The 7,227-nt window shown below is 49.0% G+C and overlaps 1 long non-coding RNA gene across 1 annotated transcript; it reads left to right on the top strand.

Moving 5' to 3' along the window:
- The first annotated feature begins 522 nt into the window (after positions 1–522).
- On the top strand, positions 523–2,143 carry LOC123059059 (uncharacterized). Its single transcript, XR_006427360.1, has 2 exons — positions 523–1,038; positions 1,713–2,143. It is a non-coding gene; the product is annotated as an uncharacterized lncRNA (long non-coding RNA).
- Positions 2,144–7,227: the final 5,084 nt, after the last annotated feature.

Here is a 7,227-nt window from a genome sequence, read left to right as displayed (position 1 = left end):
GTACTAGGTGACGGCGCATGCGTGCGCATGTGTGCCATCCTCGTCCGTCTCGGTCGCCGATCGCGTGTCTGACCGGCCGGCTAGCTCTATGGATCGTTCTTTCGTTCGTCTCTCTTGTACGTTAACGGTGAGGGAGGGGTCACGCGCCTCATGCCGTTCGTTGCAACTTGATGCGCCACCGATCGGAGAGAAAAATCGATCCTAACATTTCTTCTACGTAGTACAGTACGAGGCAGGTCATGCATCACTCTTTCTTTTTGCGAATGAGGGGTCATGCGTCCGTCTACTGTCGGTAAGTCATCTAGAGTCTCCGTTAAACCTCGGTCGCATTTCTTCTGGGTGTTTGACGTCCGGTCCAGTCAGGGGCTCGGTGGCACGCAATTTTTGGCTGGCTACCTTTTTCTATACTTCTATACTTCTATACTTACTATTAAACAAGAAAACATACACTCAGGCGAACGAAAACTCTGCCAACCAGCAGACGAGAGATTCAATCGGCAACCATCTAACCCCATGCTCAATTATCGCTAACCGCCCACCTAATCGCACCTCGAAATTAGCGCTAATCCAAAATTTAACGCCTAAAAAAACCTCAAAAAATCCACCGGGGAGCCGGTGCCCCATCCTACCTACGCCACTGGCTCCCATCCCGCCGCTGCCTCCATGGCGAGAACCATGGCCAGAAGAGGAGGACGAGCACAGCAACGACGCCCCCGTCGTCCTCTCTCCCCGTCCTTAATAGGTGTGCCGACACCCCTCTCCATCTCCGACTGCTGCTACTGCGACACGGCGGCATGGATCTGACGTCTCCGAGCTATCTCGACGCGGTAGCCCATGGGATCCGAGCGATGAAGGGGCCTCGCCATGGCCTTTGTTCTCCACTTATTCGTTCTCTCATCCGTGGCAGCTAGATCTTGTAGGCCTCAAGCACCACCACCAACAGGATCCAGGCGAGCGTACGGATGCTCCTCCACCGTCCCGTCACATGTGTGGCCGCCGTCCAACGGGCGAGACTGAGCACCGCCACTTGATGTGCAGGTACAGCGAACCACCATGTCTCCCTCCTAATCCTTTTTTCTGCCCTCACATGGCTGCTCAGAGGTATAGATTAAAGATCGTGCACTTGCAACCCCACCATCTACGTGAAGACATGTCTTGGAATCAACTGATTCATGCTACCGTTATGTTACTGCTTATGTAGACATCTGCATATTACTGTTGTCACTCAAACTCACACTCATTGCCTCAACGCCGCACACGGGAGCTGCGGCCACCACCGGGGATGTGGACGCACTCAAGGCGGCCGTTGGCGAACAAGGCCGCGTGTCGTCGTGCCTCCACACTGCCGAGGGTGCACAGGGAGCGGCCACATCGGTTGTACGCTTGCTTCGATCTTGGAGTTGTACTGAATTTAGCAGCTTGCCTAATTTCTGAATTAATGATCTTGCATGAGCAGTTGTTCTCTGTACTGACATGTGTATGCTTGATTTAGTGAGGCTCATTATTTGATACATGCAAAATACAGCAAAGTATAGTTTGTGTGCAGGAAGTTACCGATGTAGGCTGACTTACGTAGGCCCTGTAGATGCAAAATTCAGTAATGTGTCATACATCTCAATATGCATTCTTTACATGGGATTTACTGGATTGTGCAGTAGAAGGATTGGATTATTTCATAGTCTTGTTTGAAGTTTGTACTTTTCTATCTGCAGGTAAGGATGTACCTCCGTTTGCATCAAGAGAATTCCCCATTTAAGGACAAATACTCCCCCCGTTCCTATATAGAAGCCCTTTAGAGATTCCAATATGGACTACATACGGAGGAAAATGAGTGAATCCCAGTCTAAAATATGTCTATATACATCCCTATGTAGTCCCTAGGGACATCTCAAAAATGCTTATGTTTAGAAACGGAGGGAGTAGATGATAGTACATCAAGTGTCTTAATTTTTGTACCACAACTAATATTTGAACTTTTGCTTTTCCCAAAACTCTCAGATGTAGCATGCGAGATTTACAAAATGGTTTGGGATTTTAGAATTGATCTATGCATTGGAGTGTAACTGTAGTTGGAGTAACCATACGCAGATGGACATTGCAATTTAAGACCTCAAAACAATGGTCCAGCAAATTCTTCCCCTGATGTCAGCTTTTGTGGCTTGAGTAAGCGTCAACGACATCCCTCTGCCCAACAATAATCACACAAGAGCAATCAATGGTGGCAGATTTTTGCATAATGTAACTTGAATTAGGATGTGACTGTTCGATTTAATTATGTATCTTGTTATTTTTGCAACAATGTTTCTGAATAATGTAACTTGAAACGACTTACTTGAAACCCACCTCTGAATAAACAAATTGGCGCATCTCATACTCACATTTTATCTTGGACATTTTGTATTTTTCAAGTTCTCATTCAGTTGTGTGTCATAAATAACACACTAGAAATCATGTGCTTGTCCTCGAATAACTTGTACTACTTCTTTTGTGCTAAACACACTATCTGTTCCTATAGGCTCTTTTGTTCACTACTGCACACCTCAAGCATCTGTCGTAAAGAAAGAAACAACTTCAGCCTCTGGAAGATACTATGTACATATGTTCCATTGACGTACAAGCATGTACACCATTTCAAGATATTACAAATTTTGTTGAGCAACATGGTGTGGAGTTTGTATCTAATCAACATATATAACACTTCTTTATAGAATATTATATGTGAAAATGTTAACAGTTATAAATTAGTAAATCCAAAAATCCATTTCAGCACAAGACTTGAATTTATTAGTAGAGAAAAATGACATGTTTGTTTATCAGTTATGATATGTGTTTTCGCGCTGGCTACTTGCCGTTCTTTTTTTCGTAGGACCATACTTTCTGAGGGGCAGATTTCTTTTGGCGGGGTGGGCAGATTTGAGCTTGAGAAGATTTTGCAAGAACACAGCGGTGCTCTTGCTCTGATGGAAATTCTGAGTAGGATGTTCCAAACTAAATTGACACACGTAGGAATTTGTGAATGGAGGGAATATTTTTTTATACACACAATTGTCATGTATGGTTATAATATTAGTCGAGACGTGCGTTGCACGTGCACACTTACTAGTGTGTGTGTGAGAGAGAGAGAGAGAGAGAGAGAGAGAGAGAGAGAGAGAGAGAGAGAGAGAGAGAGAGAGAGTAAGCATAAAGCTTTATTACTCAACATTATGGCCTAAATCACCCATTACAGACGCAGCTACGTGAGCTGAAACATCATCATCAAATACATCAGTTTCTCCCTGAGGGAGTGATAAGCCTAACTTGGCAAGATGGTGGGCATGCATATTTGCCTCCCGCTTACAGTGGACAAAGTCGCCGGAGGAGAGCCAGAGCCTGGCTTGAACCCTGACATCTGCAATTTCATGTGCCTGCTGTGAGAAATCTGGTGTTCGTCTGTTGAGGGCTTGTTCAACTAGCTGCGCATCCGTCTCGATTATCAGCCTGACCACTCCGAGCTCTGCCGCCAGGTCTATTGCCTTTTCCACCGCATGCAATTCAGTGTCAAACGCATCGGCAACATGCTCCACTCGTCCCGCCCGTGCTGCTACTACTGTGCCAGCGCTGTCCCGAGCCAGCACCCCCCATGCACCATGTTGGTTCCCGGGAATGTGAGCCCCATCCACATTGAACTTTACCACCTCTGGGGTGGCGAAAGCCATGGCTGTGTCTGCGCAACTTGCTTAGGCGATTTGCAGAAACACTCATGGTACTCCGCGGCTGTGCATGCGGCTCGAGCGGCAAACTGGTTGGCCTCCAACGGCTTCTCTCCCCCGCGCACTTTATTCCGCTGAGTCCACCACTCCCACCACAATACAATGATCTGCATACGGATTGTCTCTGACTACTTCCACAGGCTGTCAAGAGTCTCCCCAACTGAATTACATTCTGCAAGCTGCTGCCTGACATGTTTGAGATTAAGTTCTCTCCACACCTGCTTGACCTCCTGGCACTCAACAAACAAATGTTTCGCTGACTCATGCCTAGAATTGTAGAGAAAGCATCGGTGGTCTTCAATTTGCACCCCCTCCTGCATAAAATATCCTTAGTGGGAAGGGTGTTGTGCGCCATTCTCCACATAAAATGGCTGATTTTCCCTGGGCATGGCATTTTCCAAAGTCTTTTCCACTTGCCATCGCCACCATCATTCAGGTCACCAATCGCTTGTGGGGCACCATCACCTCCTTCTGTCGGAGTTTCAGAGAGAGCTCGCTTTAGTCTATAGGCTTGTTGAACTGAAAAGTTACCCCTGGAGTTGAAGTGCCATGCCATGAAATCCTCAGCTCCATCTCTCAGCGGCAGTTGAAGAATTAGATTGGCGTCCTCCTCCCAGAACATGTCTCTGATCAGGTCCTCGTCCCACCTAGCAGTAGTAGGATCGATAAGCTCGGAAACCATGGTCAACAAGTTACCTCCCTTAGGAGTTATCACCTTCCGCGACCAGGCTCTAGGGATCCACGGGTCCTCCCAAATTCGGATATGCTGCTCATCCCCCACACGCCAAATGACACCCTGCTTCACCAGCTCAATACCATGAGTAATGTTGCATCACGCATAGGACATATTTGCAACATGGCCTGCCTCCAGCGCACATTGCAGTTTGTGTTGGAAATATGCCCTAGAGGCAATAATAAATTGGTTATTATTATATTTCCTTGTTCATGATAATCGTTTATTATCCATGCTAGAATTGTATTGATAGGAAACTCAGATACATGTGTGGATACATAGACAACACCATGTCCCTAGTAAGCCTCTAGTTGACTAGCTCGTTGATCAATAGATGGTTATGGTTTCCTGACCATGGACATTGGATGTCGTTGATAACGGGATCACATCATTAGGAGAATGATGTGATGGACAAGACCCAATCCTAAGCCTAGCACAAAGATGGTGTAGTTCATATGCTAAACCTTTTCTAATGTCAAGTATCATTTCCTTAGACCATGAGATTGTGCAACTCCCGGATACCGTAGGAGTGCTTTGGGTGTGCCAAACGTCACAACGTAACTGGGTGGCTATAAAGGTACACTACGGGTATCTCCGAAAGTGTCTGTTGGGTTGGCACGAATCGAGACTGGGATTTGTCACTCCGTGTAACGGAGAGGTATCTCTGGGCCCACTCGGTAGGACATTATCATAATGTGCACAATGTGACCAAGGAGTTGATCACGGGATGATGTGTTATGGAACGAGTAAAGAGACTTGCCGGTAACGAGATTGAACAAGGTATCGGGATACCGATGATCAAATCTCCGGCAAGTATCGTACCGATAGACAAAGGGAATTGCATACGGGATTGATTGAATCCTTGACATCGTGGTTCATCCGATGAGATCATCGTGGAGCATGTGGGAGCCAACATGGGTATCCAGATCCTGCTGTTGGTTATTGACCGGAGAGTTGTCTTGGCCATGTCTGCATGACTCCCGAACCCATAGGGTCTACACACTTAAGGTTCGATGACACTAGGGTTATAGGGAAAGTATGTATGCGGTTATCGAATGTTGTTCGAAGTCCCGGATGAGATCCCGGACGTCACGAGGAGTTCCGGAATGGTCCGGAGGTAAAGATTGATATATAGGAAGTATGGTTTTGGCCACCGGAAGTGTTCCGGGCATCACCGGTAGTGTACCGGGACCACCGGAGGGGTCCGGGGGTCCACCGGGAGGGGCCACAGGCCCCGGAGGCCTACATGGGCCAATAGTGGGAAGGGACCATCCCCTAGGTGGGCTGGGGCGCCTCCCACCAAGGCCCAAGGCGCCTCCTAGAGGGGAGGGGGGCAAACCCTTGGGCAGATGGGCCCTAAGGCCCACCCCAGGTGCGCCTCCCCCTCTCCCCCTCGTGGCCGCAACCCTAGATGGGTTTTGGGGCTGCCGCCACCCCTAGAGAGGGAACCCTAGATGGGGCGCAGCCCCTCCCCTTCCCCTATATATACTTGAGGTATTGGGGCTGCAATAGAGACGATTCGATCTCCCTGTTGGCGCAGCCCTACCCCTCTCTCTCCTCGTCTCTCGTAGTGCTTGGCGAAGCCCTGCTGGAGTCCCGCGCTCCTCCACCACCACCACACCATCGTGCTGTTGCTGGATGGAGTCTTCCCCAACCTCTCCTTCTCCCCTTGCTGGATCAAGGCGTAGGAGACGTCACCAGGCTGCACGTGTGTTGAACGCGGAGGCGCCGTTGTTCGGCGCTTAGATCGGAATCAACCGCGATCTGAATCGCTACGAGTATGACTCCTTCATCCACGTTCTTGCAACGCTTCCGGTTAGCGATCTACAAGGGTATGTAGATGCACTCCCCTTCCTCTCGTTGTTAGATTACTCCATAGATTGATCTTGGTGATGCATAGAAAATTTTAAATTGCTGCCACGATCCCCAACAGTGGCATCATGAGCTAGGTCTTGTTAGGGAACGCAGTAATTTCAAAAAAAATCCTACGCACACACAAGATCATGGTGATGCATAGCAACGAGAGGGGAGAGTGTTGTCTACGTACCTACGCAGATCGACTGCGGAAGCGTTGACGCAACATAGAGGAAGTAGTCGTACGTCTTCCCGATCCGACCGATCCAAGCACCGTTACTCCGGCACCTCTGAGTTCTTAGCACACGTACAGCTCGATGACGATCCTCGGGCTCTGATCCAGCAAAGCGTCGGGGAGGAGTTCCGTCAGCACGACGGCGTGGTGACGATCTTGATGTTCTACTGTCGCAGGTCTTCGCCTAAGCACCGCTACAATATGATCGAGGTGGAATATGGTGGCAGGGGGCACCGCACACGGCTAAGGAACGATCTCAAGGATCAACTTGTGTGTTTAGAGGTGCCCCCTGCCTCCGTATATAAAGGATCCAAGGGGAGGGGCTGGCCGGCCAAGGGGGCGCGCCAGGAGAGTCCTACTCCCTCTGGGAGTAGGATTCCCCCCCCCCCCCAATCCTAGTTGGAATAGGACTCCTTGAGGGGGAGAAAGAGAGAGAGGGGGCCGGCCACCTCTCCTAGTCCTAATAGGACTAGGGGAGGGGGGAGGCGTGCGGCCACCTTGGGCTGCCCCTTTCTCCTTTCCACTAAAGCCTACTAAGGCCCATATAGCTCCCGGGGGGTTCCGGTAACCTCCCGGTACTCCGGTAAAATCTCGATTTCACCCGGAACACTTCCGATATCCAAATATAGGCTTCCAATATATCAATCTTTATGTCT

This window comes from Triticum aestivum, chromosome 3A (assembly GCF_018294505.1).
Source record: "Triticum aestivum cultivar Chinese Spring chromosome 3A, IWGSC CS RefSeq v2.1, whole genome shotgun sequence".
Classification (NCBI taxonomy): domain Eukaryota; kingdom Viridiplantae; phylum Streptophyta; class Magnoliopsida; order Poales; family Poaceae; genus Triticum; species Triticum aestivum.
This window is presented reverse-complemented; position numbering and strand designations above follow the sequence as displayed.